The sequence below is a fragment of the Neovison vison genome, chromosome 2 (genome assembly GCF_020171115.1).
Source record: "Neovison vison isolate M4711 chromosome 2, ASM_NN_V1, whole genome shotgun sequence".
NCBI lineage: Eukaryota > Metazoa > Chordata > Mammalia > Carnivora > Mustelidae > Neogale > Neogale vison.
In genome coordinates, this window is record NC_058092.1 from 112654498 (window position 1) to 112676595 (window position 22098).

Below are 22098 nucleotides of genomic sequence, written 5' to 3' on the forward strand. Positions count from 1 at the left end.
TCATGTGTCTGATAGCCATTTGTATTTCTTGATTGGAAAAGTGTCTGCTCATATCTTCTGCCCATTTTTTTGATGTGTTTGTCTGTTTCATGTGGGTTGAGTTTGAGGAGTTCATTATAGATCCTGGATATCAACCTTTTGTCTGTACTGTCATTTGGAAATAGCTTCTCCCATTCCGTGGGTTGCCTCTTTGTTTTTTTGACTGTTTCCTTTGCTGTGCAGAAGCTTTTGATTTTGACGAAGTCTCAGAAGTTTATTTTCGCTTTTGTTTCCTTTGCCTGTGGAGACGTATCTTGAAAGAAGTTGCTGTGGCTGATATCAAAGAGATTACTGCCTATGTTCTCCTCTAAGATTCTGATAGATTCCTGTCTCACGTTGAGGACTTTTATCCATTTTGAGTTGATCTTTGTGTACGGTGTAAGAGAATGGTCGAGTTTCATTCTTCTACATATAGCTGTCGTGTTTTCCCAGCACCATTTATTGAAAAGACTGTCTTTTTTCCACTGTATATTTTTTCCTGTTTTGTCGAAGATTAATTGACCATAGAGTTGAGGGTCCATATCAGGGCTCTCTACTCTGTTCCACTGGTCTATGTGTCTGTTTTTATGCCAGTACCATGCTGTCTTGGTGATCACAGCTTTGTAATAAAGCTTGAAATCAGGTAAGGTGATGCCGCCAGCTTTATTTTTGTTTTTCAACATTTCCTTAGCGATTCGGGGTCTCTTCTGATTCCATACAAATTTTAGGATTATTTGCTCCAGCTCTTTGAAGAATGCCGGTGGAATTTTGATCGGAATGGCATTAAAAGTATAGATTGCTCTAGGCAGTATAGACATTTTAACAATGTTTATTCTTCCGATCCAAGATCATGGAATGGTCTTCCATCTTTTTGTGTCTTCTTCAATTTCTTTCATGAGTGTTCTATAGTTCCTCAAGTACAGATCCTTTACCTCTTTAGTTAGGTTTATTCCCAGGTATCTTATGGTTCTTGGTGCTATAGTAAATGGAATCGATTCTCTAATTTCCCTTTCTGTATTTTCATTGTTAGTGTATAAGAAAGGCACTGATTTCTGCAAATTGACTTTGTATCCTGCCACGCTGCTGAATTGCTGTATGAGTTCTAGTAGTTTGGGGGTGGAGTCTTTCGGGTTTTCCATATAAAGAATCATGTCTTCTGCGAAGAGAGAGAGTTTGACTTCTTTATTACCTATTTGGATACCTTTTATTTCTCTCTGTTGTCTGATTGCTGTTGCTAGGACTTCTAATACTATGTTGAACAAGAGTGGTGAAAGTGGGCATCCGTGTCTTGTTCCTGATCTCAATGGGAAGGCTGCAAGCTTTTTCCCATTGAGGATGATATTTGCTGTGGGTCTTTCATAGATAGATTTGATGAGGTTCAGGAATGTTCCCTCTATCCCTATACTTTGAAGCATTTTAATCAGGAACGGATGTTGGATTTTGTCAAATGCTTTTTCTGCATCAATTGAGAGGACCATGTGATTCTTCTCTCTTCTCATATTAATTTGTTGTATCACACTGATTGATATGCGAATGTTGAACCATCCTTGTAGCCCAGGGATGAATCCCACCTGATCATGGTGGATAATCTTTTTAATGTGCTGTTGGATCCTGTTGGCTAGGATCTTGTTGAGAATCTTAGCATCCATATTCATCAGTGATATTGGTCTGAAGTTCTCCTTTTTGGTAGGGTCCTTGCCTGGTTTGGGGATCAGGGTATGCTGGCTTCATAGAAAGAGTCTGGAAGTTTTCCTTCTGCTTCAATTTTTTGAAAAAGCTTCAGGAGAATAGGTGTTATTTCTTCTTAGAAGGTTTGGTAGAATTCCCCAGGGAATCCGTCAGGTCCTGGGCTCTTGTTTTTTGGGAGGCTTTTGATCACTGCTTCGATCTCGTTATTAGATATCGGTCTATTCAGGTTGTCGATTTCTTCCTGGTTCAATTTTGGTAGTTTATATTTTTCTAGGAATCCATTTCATCTAGGTTGCTATGCTTATTGGCATATAACTGTCCGTAATAACTTCTGATGATTGTTTCTACTTCCTTGGCGTTAGCTGTGATCTCTCCCTTTCCATTCATAATTTTATGAATTTGGGATTTCTCTCTTTTCTTTCGGATTAGTGTAGCCAGTGGCTTATCGATCTTATTGATTCTTTCAAAAAACCAGCTTCTAGTTACATTGATACGTTCTACTGTATCTCTGGTTTCTCCCTCATTGATCTCAGCTCTAATCTTGATGATTTCCCTTCTTATGTGTGGAGTTGGTTTGATTTGTTGTTGATCCTCCAGTTCTTTAAGGTGTAGAGACAGCTGGTGTGTTCTGGATTTTTCAATTTTTTTGAGCAAGGCTTGGATGGCTATATATTTTCCCCTTAGGACCGCCTTTGCTGTATCCCATAGGTTTGGGACCGAAGTGTCTTCATTCTCATTGGTTTCCATGAATTGTTTCAGTTCTTCTTTGATCTCCTGGTTGATCCAAGCATTCTTAAGCAAGGTGGTCTTTAGCTTCTAGATGTTTGAGTTCCTTCGGAACTTTTCCTTGTGATTGAGCTCCAGTTTCAAAGATCTGTGATCTGAGAATATGCAGGGAATAATCTCAGTCTTTTGGTATCGGTTGAGTCCTGATTTGTGACCCAGTATGTGGTCTATTCTGGAGAAGGTTCCGTGTGCACTTGAGAAAAATAAGTATTCTGCTGTTTTAGGGTGGAATATTCTGTATATATCTATGAGGTCCATCTGGTCCAATGTGTCATTCAATGCTCTTCTTTCTTTATTGATTTTCTGCTTCGATGATCTGTCTAATTCTGAAAGAGGCGTGTTAAGATCTCCTACGATTAGTGTATTCATATCAATATGACTCTTTATCTTGATTAACAGTTTTCTTAAGTAATTGGCTGCTCCCATATTGGGAGCATAGATATTTACAATTGTTAGATCATCTTGGTGGATAGTCCCTTTAAGGATTATGTAGTGTCCTTCTATATCTCTGACTACAGTCTTTAGTTTGAAGTCTAATTTACCTGATATGAGAATCGCTACCCCAGCCTTCTTTTGAGTCCCATTGTCATGAAAGATGCTTCTCCACCCCTTCACTTTCAGTCTGCATGTATCTTTAGGTTCAAAATGGGTCTCTTGTAGACAGCATATGAATGGGTCCTGCCGTTTTATCCAATCTGCAACCCTGTGCCGTTTTATGGGTGCATTTGCGCCATTCACATTGAGAGTGATTATTGATAGATACGTTTTTATTGACATCGAGTTACCTTTGAAGTCTTTCTTTATGTAGACTGTCTCTATATTTCTGTTCAATGCTATTCTTTTTTTTTAAGATTTCATTTATTTATTTTGAGAGAGAGACAGTGAGGGAGAACATGAACGGCGAGAAGGTCAGAGGGAGATGCAGACTCCCCATGGAGTTGGGAACCCGATGCGGGACTCGATCCCGAGACTCCAGGACCGTGACCTAAGCTGAAGGCAGTTGCTCAACCAACTGAGCCACCCAGGCGCCCCATGTTCAATGCTATTCTTGGGATATTCCCTCTTTTATAGAACCCCCCTTAATATTTCCTGCAGTGTCGGCTTGGTGGTTGCATAGTCTTTTAAGCCTTGCCGGTCTTGGAAACTCTTTATCTCTCCATCCATTTTGAATGTCAGTCTTGCTGGATAAAGTATTCTTGGCTGCATGTTCTTCTCATTTAGTGCCCTGAATATATCTTGCCAGCCGTTTCTGGCTTGCCAGGTCTCTGTGGACAGGTCTGACGTTATTCTGATGGGCTTCCCTCTGTAAGTAAGGAGCCTCTTTGCCCTGGCGGCTTTCAAGAGATTATACCTACAATTATAATTTCTCAATTTGACTATCAGGTGTCGTGATGTTTTTTTGGAGTGTATAATCTTGGGTGGAGATCGTTCAGCCTCTAGTACATGAACACTGGTTTCATTCGCGAGATTCGGAAAATTTTCATGAAGGACTTGTTCCACGATATCTTCTAGATTTCTTTCTTTCTCCTCCCCTTCAGGAATTCCAATAATTCTGACGTTGGAACTCTTCATGGCATCATTTATTTCCCTGATTCTGCTTTCGTGGGATCTAAGCTGTTTGTACCAGGCTTCCTCCTGATCCTTTCGCTCTATCTGTTTGTCTTCCAGATCACTAATTCTATCTTCTGTCTCAGTTACCCTAGCTTTGGGAGAGTTTAGATTGGATTGGAACTCATTGAGAGCATTGTGGACCTCCTCCCTTTTATCTTTAAGCTCCACCCTAACATTGTGAACATCCTGTCTGGTCACTTTCAGTTCGGCCCTAATCAATTCTGTTTGGTCATCCATGGCTTTCTCCAACCTAACTATTGCCTGGATAATTGTTAGCCTGAATTCTCTTTCCGACATATTGTCTATGTTGATAGCCGTTAGCTCTGTTGCAGAAGGTCCATCCTCTGTATTTTTCTTCTGTTGGGCATTCCTCCTACTAGTCATTTTGGTGGGAGAAGACTGAACAGATGTAGCTGGATGTATCAACTCTGGTGCAGTCAAGGTGCACCCTGGAACACTTCCTAATCTCCGTCTCAGAGAGAAGCCTCAGTCTGGGTGCAGAAGCTGAATAATTTCCCCCTTGGATCTGGCAGTGCAGGTTCCAAGTTAAAGACCCTGGGGTGCAGGATCTTTTGCTCGTCCCCAAAGTCAAGGCAGTGGCGGCTGTCTGGGAGCTCCTGACCGCCAGAGAGGTTCCAAGCAGCGATCGCACACTGAGATTTTGCCGCTGGCCCGAGCTGGGAGTGCCCGGCTTGCACGCACCTCTTTTCAGAGGCGGCTGTGTGTCGGGCGCGCGTCTGGGGCACTGAGAACGGGGCGCTGGTCCGTAAGCCGCAGGCTGGGCTTTTGTGCACCTCTGTCCGGGGAAGAGTTTCGTGCGCCCGCCGCTTAGACTTTGAAACAATGGCGCAGGTCAAGAAGCGCCCCCGGGCCTTAGTAACCCAGTAGAGCTCGAGGGACGTGCACACGCATTTCAAGCTTTGTGGTAGGGCTAGCGCGCGTTCTGCAGACCGGCGCAGCTCCCATCCCCTCACAGGAGCTGGAACCCACGCGCTCTGGGGCGCGCTGGCAGCTTAGGGACCAGGAGCTGGTTTCTCCGCCGCACTCTCTCTGCCACTGCGCCGGGGAGGCCATCTGGGACCGGGGACTTAAGCCCCTGTCCCTAGCCTCCCCGATTCCCACAATTTCCCCCCCAATCCTTTGCTCTTTTGGAGTGCTTTCAACCAGTCTCCAAGTTAATGCTGGTCCCCAGACGCAGGGCACTCTCGCTCGTATTGGGGTATTACTTTCACACCGGTCTCTCTGGTGGCTCCCTCCCCCTTTTGTTTATCTTCCGATATCAGTCCGCTGTTCCCATTCTGCTTTACCTGCTCACTGGCGTCTTCTGCCCCTGTAGAGATCCAGACGTGTATAATTCTGATCTCAGGCTGATTTCATGGGTGATCGGAGTTCTTTGGTAGGTAATCAGCTCACTTTGGGGTACCAGCTGAAAAGACGCCTCTTCCTAGTACCCCGCCATCTTGTCCCCCCCAGCAGGCTGATTTTTTGTCTAGATTTCCTCCAAGAGCCCTATGTTGTTAAATACATACAGCTGTCATTCCTCCCAGCGTCTACCTGCGATTGGGGAAAAGGAAACACAGTGAGGATCCCAGAATCCTGTTCACTGTTGGTCCAGCTCTTTGGTTTGGGGAGGATTTCAGGCAGTTAATTGGATGAGGTCCCATGGTTGAGACCATACCCCCCCACCCGAGTTGAAGAGGACAGTTTGAATGATGCAGGAGCTGTTCATGGCATATCTCCAAAGTCCATTCTGATCAAAAGACAGAACGTTCTTTTTCAAGAAGAATCCTTTTCTGCTGAAGAAGGTGTTTGATCCCATCGAGTTTGTAACTAAGGCTGTTCTGTGTCATCACCACTTTTGGGTCTACTGTGCATAAGAGGTCGGACTCAGCATTCCTCCACGAGGGGAGACTGCTGCCCCCTTCCCCTGGGAATGCCAGTTTTCATCAAACTCCACTGATGGAAAAAATCAAGGAAGCACCATTACTGTCTCTGAGAAAGAGAGGTGAGCTTACCTTAAGGAGAGTTGGGGCACCTTCCTCTGTCCAGCCCCTGGGAAGGCCCTTGGACTGGCCCTCCACAGGGTCTAGGAGAACAGAGAGGAGCTGTCAGGACACTGGCTGCACTACTCAGGAATGACTAGGAAAGTTAAGTCTTCTGGATGTGGATGGGAGGCCAGAGTGAATGGATATGAAGAGGGACCAAGCAAGGCCTGACGTGCTGCTGGGCCCACTTCCTTGGTGTACATAGAAACACAGAGGAGGGGAGCAGGATGGAAAAGGGAAACAGGGCCTTGACTTTCAATCAGAGGGGATGTCATCAGTTGGAACTCATTAACGTCCATCTGGGAAACACTCAAGGCACACTGGGTTTCATGGCACAGTCCCTGAGCCCTCCTGCCCACTGTGAAGCCAAGCCAGATTGTCACTACTTCACCTGGTCATAGGACCTGTTCATCTGTCTTCCCTGAACCTCTGCTGTGACACTATCAGTCCTCTATTGCCTTGGAGTAGTGAGTTTTTCGGTGATGGAATCTAAGTAATGTGGATGTTGTATTTGTTAGTATGTGTACATTCAATGACACTGCTCACATCCCTAATGCTTTTTAGACAGCGCTGCCATCTATGAGGAAAACATTGCCATCCTACCTCATGGAAACTGTACCCATGATGACATGACCGGCCCTCCCCCTATCCTCCCTGAACCTTCCCTTCCAATTTCTGGGTCTACAAATGCCCTACTCTAGTGTCCTCAAAGCCTGGGATCATGTAATGTACCTCTTATCTTGTGTGCTTGCTTTCAAATTGTGTGTTAGGTTTCTAGGGTCTGTCTCTCTCCTAAAATATTGGAAAACTTTGTTTCTTCTTATGCCTGAATTGCACACCATGATGTGTATAGATGCCATTTAATGTGTCCTTTCCTCCCATGATGGATTTGGGGGCTGTGCCTGTCTGTGGCTATTGGGAACCTAGCTGTGTGAGACCTTACTGCACAGATTTCTGTCTGTTTCCAGAATAGGAAGATGTCACTGAATGCATTGGCCCAAATTGTAGAATGGTAAACACATGGTATGTACTGGGTACTTGAGTTCCCCAAATGTTGTGAGGTCATTTTGTTCCTTAGAAGGTACATAGCACACCATGTAAGATGTGGCTTATGGGCGGAAGTAGAGGGGGGAGATGGTGAAACCTCCTGTCGTATTCTGTTCCATTTTTCTTTCAGCATTGCTGGTGGAAAACATAGTCTCTTTCTTCGTACACATCTAAGAACCATGTTTCCTGGAGAGACCTATAGGGACCTGTGTTTTCCAGAAAGACATAAGATCCATCCCTTCAGCTAGTAGACGCTTTTTTCCCATGTCCCTTGGATCCAGTTTGAATGAGAATTTCATCGTGACTTGTGGACTTAACGGGGACGGACGGCATAGAGGGAAATGGCTACGAGTGAAATCAGAGGAAAATGTGTCTCAGCAGTTTTAAAAGCTTCGGTTATGTCTCTGCTACTGAACGAAAGAATGCGTCTCCAATCAACGTAATGAGTCAATCTCCAAGGTAACTTGCTTGCTGTCGCAATGGAGTAGACCTGATTGTGGAGGAGAACCAGATTTTCTTCTTGGGTGGTCGTGGAGGGGCTGGTGTGGTTGTGGGCAGCTCCACATCCTCAGGTAGAGGCTCCACCCAAATTGCTTGGAGATGCATAGAAATAGAGAGCAGTGTAGGCATCTTGTTATCAGAAGACCATAGGGGTATGCGACATTTTTTACTTCTAGTCCAACCGTCTCCTGCTCCTACTCACCAGCTGCTCCTACTGCACCAGCAGGCATTCTTCCCTCCAGTTGGGACTTAGGAAGAGATCGCCGTGTGCTATGCTCTGAATTCCACCCCCTCCCACACCCACAGGTAATGTGGGCAATGGCTTGTATTGAACACAGACATGACAGAAACAGAGAAGAGTGCTGTGAGCACACATAATGGCCTGGGTTTACATCCAATTGAGCAGCCACACCTACCTGAGAGTGTTCCCAAAAACCCTCTGTGCCCCGTTTCCCTGCCCTCTGGCTTAGACGTTAGTGTGCCATCACGGTGTCCCAAGTGATTGAGTCCAAGGAGTGCCTGGAACCTAGGGCAGGACGGGATGCTTCCCAGTTGCTTGGCAGGTGCTGAGGAACGGACTGCCTATGGACTCAGCTAGATGGCTGGCTGTGGGTGAAGCCAGACCTGGGACTTGGGATGGCTCCACTGCACTGGAGGATGGAAGCACCCTCTTTATCTTTCCCATGAGAACGATGATTGACAGCCAACAGAGAATCTGTGTCCCTTTCTCCTGTCCTCCCCACAGCATAAATGATGGTAGTGGCAGTGGGCTGGAAGCCCATTGGACAGTGGAGGGCCCTTAAATGTAGGGTGGTAAAGGGACTGTCCTGAGTTGCCACCCTGATGAGGGATGAATCTGGGACAGAAATGTCATCGTTTCCCTGTGGATAGAGATCCCCGAGCCCCTGGAACCCACAAAGGGCCACTGAGAAAGTGTCCTAAAGTCCTGAACAAAGAGCTTCCCTCACAATCTCAAACCCCCCTGTGTCAGTGTTTCTGCAGGAGAGAGTGAGTGACACGAGACCAGTCTCAGTCCTCACTCACCTCTGTGTTTGTGGTCTTGGCATAAAATATGTTGTGGTTTCTTCCAAATGGAGCCCTAGTGAAGGACAAGGAACATGTAGCATTGGTCACTTTCCCTCACCTCTCTGAAAGGTCAGCACAATCACCCACAGCCATCCTGAAGGCCAGTTGAACCCCACAGCTACTGGTGTTCTGCTTGGCTCCAAAGCTGATTCAAACTCTCAATAATCACATAGGACCCCACCGAGAATTTGCTTGCCTTCCACTCCCAGTGGTCACACAATGACCCCACTGAGAACTCGCTTGCCTTGATCTGGCCAATATGGAGAAGCAGATCCTGGTATGAACAAACATGGAGTTGGCCATATGGGCTGGGGATGGTTTGTTTCAGGAAGGAGATATATGATGCTGAATGGCCTACTCTTGATGTGAGGACTGTTCTGAGGAGCCTGGGTGGAAGTGAGGTTACCCTGGCTGGAGTGAGTTCCCCCCTACTCTCTCATTCTTCCCCAACATCCTATGTCTACTCGCAGGTCTCTTGATACCTTCTGGAGACTGGAGACTGTAGGTTTGGGGGACATTCTTCTGTCTCCCTCCCTAGGCCAGGCCCTGAAAACCCAGGCCAGCACTATCTTTGAGAACAGCAGATAGTTCACTGTGCAGCTTCCGTTTGTTTTTTTCCACCCACCTGGTGGCACAGCCCGTTCCTGTCCACTCCCAGGCATCAAGCAGATGGCCTGTGAAACCCTCCACCTCAACCCATGAAAACACCCTGATATCTTCAAGTATCTCTCCTAAAAACAGCTGCATTTCAACTGTTGACCATTCCTCCGATTTTGTCATCTCCATTGGGAAGAGGCTACCGGCAATTCTTTCCCCTCAAATGTGTTGCCTGGGTCGCACCAAGATTCTCCTGATCCAGGGACAACAGTTTTGTATGTGACCTGGGTGTGTTCCCTATATAACTGTGTCTGAAATTGGCATTCAGAAAGAGTATGATTTTCTGAACATAGAAGTGATTTAAGGAAGGCAGCTTCCCCAAGAAATTCCAATGAAATAACCCAGAAAAAATAACAAACACAGGCACTGAACCAGGAGGATAAATCAGAGGGTGGAAAGGAAAAGCCAAAGAGAAGAAGATGGCCTCTGCAAAAGGGAGGCAACCATCCTGAGAGAAGGGAATTGAGAAAATCGATAGGCACATACCTATAAAAGAGCAGTTGAGATTTCCCATTGTGGGGACCTTTACACCTCTTGAGAGAAGAGAATTGAGAAAATCGATAGGCACACACCCATAAAACAGCAGTTGAGATTTCCCATTGTGGGGACCTTTACAAGTCTTCACCAAACTGCAAGTGGCTTGGCTAACAGAGTGACCGTTGAAACAGAAGGATGGGTGTGTGTCATCAGGTTACCATGGTGGTGGTTCATGAAAGAACTCTCAGGGAGCAGGTATCCCTGCACACTGTGGAGTCATGGAGGGAAATGGGTTGGAGAGGGGTTGATGGATGATGGGCATTGAAGAAGGCCCTTGTTGTGACCAGCTCTGAGTGGTGTAGAGAAGTGATGAGTTCCTGAATTCTACTGCAGAATGCAATACTGCACTGTAAGTTAACTAACTACATTTTTTGGCATTCAAAAAAATGAAACTAATGAGGGCACATAGGAGACTTAAATCCTCATTTTACTATCTGCCTCTCTGGAAAACTCCTATTTAAATGAGATTGTTCCACAGACTCTCTCTAGGAGTTCTTGGGTGGCTCAGTGGGTTAAATATTGGCCATAGGCTCAGGTCCTACTCTTGGAGTCCAGGATCAAATCTAGCATCAGGCTCCCTGCTCAGTGATAGCACATTTCCCTCTGCCCCTCAACCAAGTCATACCTGCTGTGTCCAATATGGAAAATATGTTAAAAAAAGAAAAAAGAAGTGCTTAATGTGGGGCTCCCCTCCCCAGGAATGCCCTGTGTTCCTTCCAGGAGCCCCTTGGAGCCAAGGGTGACAGTTACTAATATTGTCTGTGAGGCGGACTGCCTGAGCCATGAGCTAAGGATACAAACATATGTCTGTCATTTTTCAGTGAGTTGCATTATTTTGGATCCCAAGGTGCCTTTTCTGCAGGGGATGGAGAAACACACTTTGAATACACTGGATTCTCCCTGTGTGTCCGATTTCAAAGGCCCTTAGTGCACTGACCTCCCTCTTGCCTGCCACCCATCCTCCTTTTCCGGTCTGCAGGGAGGGTCTCCCTTTGTGGACAGTGGGTCGTCTCCACCACTGGATGGCACCTCTGGGGCCTGCATACATGGCATGCATATGTGTGGTCCCTGCATGGACACAGAGGATGAGTCAGATGACAGTTGGGTAGGACCCTCTTGGCAGCCGAGGTCAGTCTGTGCACTCTGGAGTCTTTGGACCCAAAACCTCTCTGCTGGCTTCACCCCTTATCCTGTACTCCCTGGAGCTTTGCATTCAGGGGTCACATCCATTGTAAGTCCCTGTGGGCCTGGCCACTGCCGTGTGGTCTCTTGGAAAGTGACAATTCAGAACTCCTTGGCAACAACCCAGGGGATATAGGCATTTACAGGCAGCAAATATAACGTGATTTCTTTAAAATAATTTCTATCTGGGGCACCTGGGTTTCTCAATCGCTTAAACCGTTGCCTTCGACTCAGGTCCAGCCCCTGGATCCAGCCCGTGTTAAGCTCCCTGCTCAGGAGAGTAGCACCTGCTTCTCCCTCTGCCACCGCCTGTCACTCTGCCTGCTTGGGAGCTCTGTCTCTCTGCCAATGAAGTGAGTAAAATCATTACAAAATAAACAAGTTAATAAAAATGAAATGTAAATGAAGATATTTTATGAGTTCTGCAACATAATATGATGGGAGGGGGAACAAAACCAAACGAGTAACAGCATATATTTACACACGACAAGACAATCGTCATGCTGCTTCAGGTAACACAATTATACCCTTTTATCCAATTGATATCTAAATAGAACATTTTTCTGGCACAGTTTTGGAAAACTTTCTTAATGATGTTATGAAAATATGCACGTTTAAAGAAATTAAGTTTTGGATAATATCAAGTAATCTCTGTCATTCTGGCAAATGTCAGATAACAATTAATTGGAGTTTACGACTTGATGAGGGTTTCCTTGGTGGTGGTGGTGTGAAGACTAGTATAGCTATTTAGAGTAACTTAGAGAATACGATGGAGGAAATTGGATGGATTTCTGATGTTCTGTCAAAATAGACTTTTTTTTTAATTTAATTTTATTTTTTTTCCAATTTATTTATTTTCAGAAAAACAGTATTCATTATTTTTTCACCACACCCAGTGCTCCATGCAAGCTGTGCCCTCTATAATACCCACCACCTGGTACCCCAACCTCCCACCCCCCCACCACTTCAAACCCCTCAGATTGTTTTTCAGAGTCCATAGTCTCTCATGGTTCATCTCCCCTTCCAATTTACCCCAAAGCACATACCCTCCCCAATGTCCATAACCCTACCCCCCTTCTCCCAACCCCCCTCCACCCAGCAACCCACAGTTGTCAAAATAGACATTTTAAAAAATATTTTACTTATTTGACAGACAGAAATCACAAGTAGATGGAGGCAGGCAGAGAGAGAGAGGATGAAGCAGGGTCCCTGCGGAGCAGAGAACCCAATGTGGGGCTCAATCCTAAGACCCTGGGATCATGACCTGAGCTGAAGGCAGAGGCTTAACCCACTGAGCCACCCAAGCACCCCCAAGATAGGTGTTTTCTTTCCGACAGCCAGGGCTGGTTTTTGGAAAGAAATTTTCAAAAAAACCTGAATCGGAACCCATTGATTTCAGGAATCTGAATTTAAGGTGAGGTGTTGGAGGCTATGGCATGCTTGGAGTCATGGATCAATCCAGGCCGTGACTTGTGTCTCCTTTAAAGTCCGGACACCTTGACAAGGTATTAAGGATGGGAAAGTTGAGTAACACTGATAGAGGGTCTCTGCTATGTGTCATGTGCTCGCCTATGTGACTTCCCACACGCTCTTCCTACAGAAGGGAACAATGTGGTCAGTGTCATGAATTCTTACTTGGTCCTTGTTGTTCCTGTACCTCCCATAACCCACTCCCTGGTTGATTGTCTTGCTAATGGCTTTAGCCGAGACTACCTGGCATCACGAGGTTTGCTTGTAGTTAATGTAAACTTGTTATAGAAACTTGTGGTCATCTGACTAGATACTGATGTATTACTCCTCCTGTTGTGGTCTGCCTTATAAATGATTATAAGATGTGGAATAAAATCGGTACTGTTGGACATCATCCTCAGTGCTGCTCCTGCCCCCATCTCTTTGTCTCTTAATTTCTTTTCACCATGATCTTACCCTCACGTTTCCTGGTTGATTTGTCGCACCGGCCACAACAAGTGGCTCCTGAACAGGGACCATAGCCACGTTTCAAGGGAGTGCCCAAGTACAGGTGAGTGGTTATCAAGATTTCGGTTAGAGAAGCCAAGGTTGACAGGCGATGGCAGGAGTAAAATTATATGGGGCAGTCTCATTTTATGGAAGAGGAGGATCTTTTTGTTATGGAATTGCAGACCCTTTTAAAGCAGAAGTGCTCTAAGCACTCAAAGAAGGCCTTACAGCAATTTTTTGGTGTATCTGATCTTTGTCTTTGGTTCCCTAAAGGAGGAATGGTAAATTTACAAATTTGGTAGAAAGTAGGGCAAGAGATTAAAAATCAGTTGAAAATTAGAGGACCATGTGCTTTCCCTGAAGGAACCATGAAAGTTTGGGAATATATTCAAGAGACTTTAGATATGCAACATTCTATATATTTAACCTCTATAGCTTCTCATTATTCTCTTTGTAATTTGGCCATAGATGAATTGGAGAATAAGTATGAACATCTTGGTGCTGGTATTTCTTCTGAGTTAGTTGCTGGCCTCACCGATTCTCATTCCCATCCTTTTGATACTCCTGGAGATGGAGTGCCTCTGAATGATGATAAAGACGTATTTCTTGCCTCTGCCCCTGTAGACCCCAGCCATTCTGTTTGTCAGCCAGAGTATCCACACTTTGGAAAAAATTTGAGTCTATCGGGGTTCAAACAAACTTCATGACACATAGACGAACTCAGACTCAGACTCAGAATCCCTTAAGATTTTTACCCCTAAGGACTCAAGTGTAGGATTTCCAGTAATGCTGAATCCTCAATCTGGCGTGGCCTACAGAGTTGGGGAGCCTGTACCTTAAAGTATGTTTCCCGTGAGTCCAAACTCAATCAATTATCCAAAACAACTTCGTGAAGGAGCTGAACCACTAAAAACTATGCTGTTAAAGTGGTCACTTTGTCAAGCCAAACAAGCAGGAGAGGATACTTCCGCTTTTTCCACGTACCCTGTGACACAACTGCCTGATGGCTGAAGGGCTTATAATACTGTAAGTTTTAAAATGCTAAAAGAAATTAAAGCATCCACTTTACAATATGGGCCTACTGTTCCATACACTTTGTCTCTACTGGATAGCGTAGGTTTAGAAGCCTTGTGCCCTGGAGATTGGAAAGTCATAGCACAGGCATGTCTTTCAGGGGGATATTATATTTTATGGAAAACAGAGTTCCTTGAAAAGACTAATGAAATTGCTATATATAACAGGAGAACTAATATTCCAATATCCTACGAAATGTTAATAAGAGATGGGGCTTATGCTGAGGTACAAACACACATTGATTATGCCGAAATTGCCTATCAACAAATTTCGCAATGTGCCTTAAAGGCATCGAAGGGTCTTCCTTCATCAGGAGTGTGAACTGAGGAATTGTCAAAAATTCAGCAGGGCCCAGGTGAACCCTATCAGGATTTTGTAGCCTGGCTCTTAAAGGCTGTTGGTAGAATTGTGGTAGATGGAGAAGCTGGAACTATTTTTGTCAAACAATTGACCTTTGAGAATGCTAATTCTGCCTGTCAAGCTGCTATCCGTCCATGGAAGAAAACGGGTACTTTAGAGGATTATATTCACTTAAGTGCAGAGGTCGGATCATCCTATATCCAAGGGGCAACTTTAGTGGCTGCACTGAAGGGTATTTCTCCAACAGAAATGCAAAGACATATGATTACAAAGGAGCAATTACAAAAACATCTTTATTTTCAATGTGGACAACCTGGGCATTTTAAGGCTCAGAGCCCACAGTTGAGAGTAATTTCTTCAGGAACTTCTTCCTCCTTTAATATTGGGAGAAAGTCTGCTCCCAGTTCCTTATGTCCTCGTTGTCACCGAGGATTTCATTGGGCAAATCTGTCATTCCCAAAGGGACAAATTTGGGAGCCCTATTTAGGGAAACTGGAAATGTGGCTCACTGTAGCCCCAACAAATAATATCATCAATGATTCCTCAGTCACCCTTGTCAGGGCCAATACTGCTGACCTCCCAGGCATCAACAAATTATATCTAGGTACCCCATCCACTGCAGCATTAGACTTGGCCCCGGATACACCTGCTTACATGGAAGCTGGGGAACCTCCCAAGGCTATTACAACCGGAATCTGGGGACCATTACCTAAGGGGACTTGGGGATTATTATTAGGGAGATCTAGTTGGACAATGAAAGGACTATCTGTCCATCCTGGGGTCATAAATGAGGATTATAATTAAAATTATGGCCACTTAAAGAGAAGGAGTGCTCTCACTACAACCTCGGATTCCTCTTGCACAATTAATTATTATGCCACGGCTGGAAACCAATAATCCAGTTTGTGAAGGGCAAGCGAGGAACTAGAGGTTTTGGCTCTACTGATGTTTGTTGGGCTCATTTAATTAATGTAGACAAACCTTATTTGACCTTATTTGTTCAGGGTTGAGCCTTTTCAGGATTGGTGGACACTGGAGCAGATGTTTCAGTAATCGCCTCCCGGCACTGGCCTAAATACTGGCCTCTTGTAGATTCAGATACTTCTATTAGAGATGTAGGACAAGCCTATCGTCCTAAGTTAAGTGCTAGTTTTTTAAATTGGTCCACTGATGAGGGTCATCAAGGAGTATTCCAACCATTTGTGCTACAAATTGATCTTAATTTATGGAGACGTAATGTCTTAACAGGTATGGGTGTTTCTTTGACAATAGTTCCTATCTCCAGATCTAAGCAGCATTCAGTTACAATGGCCTTTAATGGAAAAAATAGGATATATTTCAGGTAAGGGATTAAGAGAAGATTTACAGGGAAAAGCCCATGTGCTTCATTTATAATCACAACCTTCAGAAGCGGGGTCCGATTTTCTTCAGGGCACTGAAAACCCCTCCCATGCGCTGCCTATTGAGTGGAAATCTAATGACTCTGTATGGGTGGATCAGTGGCCCTTGCCTTCAGAAAAGCTGGCAGCAGCGGCTACCCTGACAGAAGAGCATCTGCTTTTGGGTCATTTAAAGGAGTCCGGTATCCCTTGGAATACTCCTATATTTGTGATAAAGAAAAAATCAGGAAACTGGAGGTTATTACAGTATCTGAGAGCCGTAAATGCTACCATGAAACCTATGAAGGCCCTTCAGCCTGGTTTACCTACACCATCAGCTGTTCCTCTTCAATATAAATTGATAATATTAGGTTTAAAAGATTGCTTTTTTACTATTCCTCTAGCCCCTCAGGATTGCAAACGGTTCGTTTTTACTATTCATAGCACTGATCATAAGGAGCCTGCTAAGTGATCTCAGTGGCAAGTTTTGCCCCAAGGTATGGCTAATAACCCCACCTTGTGTCAAGAGTTTGTGTCTCCTGCAAGTGCCCCGTTTTGAGTACAATTTGAACTAATGGTTTATTGCATACATTATATGGATGATATTTTATTGGCAGCTGAAACAGAAGACATTTCACAAAGTGCTTTTGTCTTTTTAATTAATCACTACAACAATATAATTTAATTATAGCTCCTGAAAAGGTACAAGAAATGGAACCGTTTGAATATTTGGGTTACATCATTGAGAATAAAAGAATTCACCCTCAAAAAATCACTTTGAGCGGGCACCTGGGTGGCTCAGTGGGTTAAGCCGCTGCCTTCGGCTCAGGTCATGATCTCAGGATTGTGGGATTGAGTCCCGCATTGGGCTTTCTGCTCAGCAGGGAGCCTGCTTTCCTTCCTCTCTCTCTGCTTGCTTCTCTGCCTACTTGTGAACTCTCTGTCAAATAAATAAATAAATAAAATCTTAAAAACAAATCTCTTTGAGAATGCAGTCTTTACGTATGTTAAATAATTTTCAAAAATTATTAGGAGAGGGGGGAGACAAGTTGGCAGGGAAGTAGGAGGAGGCGCGTTTTCAACCTGTACCCTAAAGTGAGTTGATTATCTACCAAATAACTCCGATCACCCATGAAATCAGCGTGAGATCAAAATTATACACGTCTGGATCTCTACAGAGGCAGAAGACACCAGTGGTCAGGTAAAGTGGAGTGGGAATGTTGGACTGATATCGGAAGATAAACAAAAGGGGGAGCGAGCCACCAGAAGCGACTGATTGGAAAGTAATACCACTAATATGAGAGTGCCCTGCATCTGGGGACCAGCATTAGCATGGAGACCGGTTGAAAGCACTCCAAAAGAGCAAAGGATCGCTGTGGGGGGGGGGCGGAAATTGTGGGAATCCAGGCAGCTAGGGACAGGGGCTTAACTCCCTGGACCCAGGACAGCCTCCCCTGGTGCTGAGCCAGAGAGAGTGTGCGGGAGAAAAGAGGTCTTGGTCCCTGAGCCGCCAGCACACCAGAGATTGTGTGGGGTCTGGTTCCTGAGAGGTACTGGGAGGCATGCCAAATGGCAGAATGCCAAGCCCTGCTACTGAGCCTAAGACACGCACACCCCACACCCTCCCCTGAGAGAGGTGCACAAAGAACCCCCTGGTGCTCTTAGACCTGTGCCATTGTTTCAGAGCCTGAGAGGCATGCCCCAAACTCTCCCTTAAGAGAGGTGTATGAAGGCACAGCCTGGTGCTTTTGGACCTGTGCCCCGCTCTCAGAACCTGAGACATGTGCGAGACCCACAGCCTCCCCTGAGAGAGGTGCCTGCAAGCTGGGCGCTCTTAGACCCAGAAAGACAGGCACTCCCTGCCTGGGCCAGTGGGAAAAATTCAGTGTGCGATCACTGCTTGGAATCTCTCTGGCAGTCTGGAGCTGTTCAGACAGCCGCCACTGCTGTGGTTTTAGGTGCAAGCAGAAGATCCTGCGTCCCTGGGGACCACGACTCAGAAGCTGTTCTGCCAGCGACCAAGGGGGAATTTATGTAGGCTCTGCAGCCACACTGAGGCTTCTCTCTGAGAGGGAGGTCAGGGTTCAGTTTGCTTTCCTCTAAACCTACAAAACCCACCAAAAGCGGTCAAGGTGAGAGGAAAAAAAAATGAACAAACATAAAAACCTCCAAAGAACAAAAGCCTGAAAAAACCGGTATCTTCAGAGGCCACCCCCTTGAGGGGGGCGGGAGGACTTAACTCAGGGAACATTGACTGAAAACTCACCTGGCAGGTCCCTTCCTCAGAAATCCAACCAGGAAAGAAAAAAAAAAAAAAAAAGACTACAAGAGAACAACCATTTCTACTTCATAGGACAACATTTATTTTTAATTTGTTCCCACTATTCTGGCTCATTTTTTATATAGATAATTTTTAACCTATTTACCATCACAGTGAGCTGTCCAGTACATCAAATTCCATAATAACTCTCTTTTTGATACACACACCTGTGTTTTGCTTTTGCATTTCTATATTTTAAATTTCCTTTTTTTTATTTTATTTTAGTTTAGTCTAGTTTATTCCTTTTTTAATTTTTATTTTCTAATATTCATATAGAGTTAAACTTCAACATAATCCCCTTTCCCCAGTCAATAATACCCCTATAGGTAAACCAATTTTTAATCCCCCTTTATCTTTGGTAAGTTGAGTCCGTTAACAAAGATATCACATCTTGGAAGAATCAAAACAACCTTCCTCTCCCACACTAAGAATTTATAACCACTCTCCCATCTTTTTTCTTCCACCAGTGTTTCTCTGTTTTTCTATTTGTCCTGATGATATATAAATCTTATACTTGGGGTTCTTTTTAACGAGGTTCTTCCTTTATTTGCGCATATATATATATTTTTTTTTCCTCTTCTCATATACTTTTATCAGTCTTTTTGTCGGGTTTGTTTGTATACTTCATAAATCTTACCTTGGGGCCCATTTGGGCTGAACATTCTCTTATCTTCCCTTTCTATCCTGTCTCTCTCTCTCTCTCTTTTCCCTTTTTCTTTTCTTTTTTCTCTCGTTTGGGTGGGGAATCCTGATTACTCAGAAACGTTCCAGGGTGCACCTAGACTGCACCACTGTTGATACATCCAGGTACATCTGTTCAGCCATCTCTCACCACAATTACTAGGAGGAAGAATGCCCAACAGAAAAAAAAATACGGAGGATGGACCTTCTGCAACAGTGATAACAGCTATCAACGTAGACAATATGTTGGAAAGAGAATTCAGGCTAACAATTATCTAGGCAATAGCTAGGTTGGAGAAAGCCATAGATGATGAAATGGAATTGATGAGGGCCAAACTGAAATCAACAAGAGATGGTGTACAAAATGTTAGAGCAGAGCTAAAAGCTACCAGGGATGAGGTATGCAATGCTCTCAAAGAGTTCCAACCCAATCTAAATTCTCTCAATGCCTGAGTAACTGAGACAGAAGATAGAATTAGTGATCTGGAGGACAAACAGAAAGAGAGAAAGGATCAGGAGGAAGCCTGGTACAAACAGCTTAGAAGCCACGAAAATAGAATCAGGGAACTAAATGATGCCGTGAAACGTTACAATGTCAGAATTATTGGAATTCCTGAAGGGGAGGAGAAAGAAAGAAATCTAGAAGATATCGTGGAACAAGTCCTTCATGAAAAATTTCCCAATCTCATGAATGGAATGAGCGTTCATGTACTAGAGGCCGAATGGTCTCCACCCAAGATTATAGATTCAAAAAAAAATCTAGGCACCTGATAGTCAAATTGAGGAATCATAATTGTAGATATAACCTCTTGAAAGCTGCTAAGTCAAATAGGCTCCTTACTAACAGAGGAAAGACCATCAGAATGTCCACAGAGACCTGGCAAGCCAAAAAGGGCTGCCAAGATATATACAGGGCACTAAATGAGAAGAACATGCAGCCAAGAATACTTTATCCAGCAAGGCTGACATTCAAAATGGATGGAGAGATAAAGATTTTCCAAGACTGTTGTGGCTTAAAGGACTATGCAACCACCAAGGCAACACTGCAGAAAATATTAAGGGGGATTCTATAAAAGAGGAAAAATCCTAAGTGTAGTATTGAACAGAAATATAGAGACAATCTACAGAAAGAAAGACCTCAAAGGTAACATTATGTCAATAAAAACGTATCTATCAATAATCACTCTCAAAGTGAATGGCCTAAATGCGCCCATAAAATGGCACAGGATTACAGATTGGATAAAACGACAGGACCCATGAATATGTTGTCGACAAGAGACCCATTTTGAACCTAAAGATACACCCAGACTGAAAGTGAAGAGATGGAGAAGAATCTTTCATGCCAATGGGCCTCAAAAGAAGGCAGGGGTAGCAATTCTCATATCAGATAAATTAGATTTTAAACTAAAGACTGTAGTCAGAGATACAGAAGGAAACTACATCATTCTTAAAGAGACTATCCACCAAGATGATCTAACAATTTGAAATATCTATGCCCAAAATATGGGAGAAGCCAATTACATAAGAAAACAGTCTACAGAAAGAAAGACTTCAAAGGTAACTCGATGTCAATAAAAACGTATCTATCAATAATCACTCTCAATGTGAATGGCCTAAATGTGCCCATAAAACGGCACAAGGTTGCAGATTGGATAAAATGACAGGACCCATCCATATGTTGTCTACAAGAGACCCATTTTGAACCTAAAGATACACCCAGACTGAAAGTTAAGGGATGGAGAAGCATCTTTCATGACAATGGACCTCAAAAGAAGGCTGGGGTAGCGATTCTTATATCAGATAAATTAGACTTTAAACTAAAGACTGTAGTCAGAGATACAAAAGGTCACTACATAATCCTTAAAGGGACTATCCACCAAGATGATCTAACAATTGTAAATATCTATGCTCCCAATATGGGAGCAGCCAATTTCTTAAGAAAACTGTTAATCAAGATAAAGAGTCATATTGATATGAATACCCTAATCATAGGAGATCTTAACACGCCCCTCTCAGAAATAGACACTTCATCGAAGCAGAAAATCAATAAAGAAATAAGAGCATTGAATGACACATTGGACCAAGATGGACCTCATAGATATACACAGAACATTCCACCCTAAAACAACAGAATACTCGTTCTTCTCAAGTGCACATGGTAATTCTCCAGAATAGACCATATACTGGGTCACAAATCAGGACTCAAACAATACCAAAAGACTGAGATTATTCCCTGCATATTCTCAGATAACAATGCTTTGAAACTGGAGCTCAATCACAAGGAAAAGTTCAGAAGGAACTCAAACACCTGGAAGCTAAAGACCACCTTGCTTAAGAATGCTTGGATCAACCAGGAGATCAAAGAAGAACTGAAACAATTCATGGAAACCAATGAGAATGAAGAAAACTGTTAATAAAGATAAAGAGTCATATTGATATGAATACATTAATAGTAAGAGATCTTACCACACTTCTCTCAAAAATAGAAAGTTCATCACAGCAGAAAATTAATAAAGAAACAAGAGCATTGTATTACATACTGGACCAGATGGACCTCATAGATATATACAGAACATTCCAACCTAAAACAACAGAATACTCATTATTCTCAAGTGCACCTGGAACCTTCTCCAGAATAGACCACATACTGAATCACAAATCAAGACTAAACTGATACCAAAAGACTGAGATTATTCCTTGCATAATCTCATATCACAATGCTTTGAAACTGGAGCTCAATCACAAGGAAAAATTCATATGGATCTCAAACACCTGGAAGCTAAAGACCACCTTGCTTAAGAATGCTTGAATCTGGGGGCGCCTGGGTGGTTCAGTGGTTTAAGCCTCAGCCTTCAGCTCAGGTCATGATTGCAGGGTCCTGGGATCAAGCCCCACATCGGGTTCTCTGCTCAGCAGGAAGCCTGCTTCCCCCCTCTCTCTTCCTGCCTCTCTGCCTACTTGTGATCTCTCTCTGTCTATCAAATAAATCAATAAAAATCTTTAAAAAAAAAGAATGCTTGTATCTACCAGGAGATCAAAGAAGAACTGAAGCAATTCATGGAAACCAATGAGAATGAAGATACTTAGGTCCAAAACCTATGGGATACAGCAAGGCGGTCTTAAGAGAGAAATACATAGCCATCCAAGCCTCCCTCAAAAAAAAAAC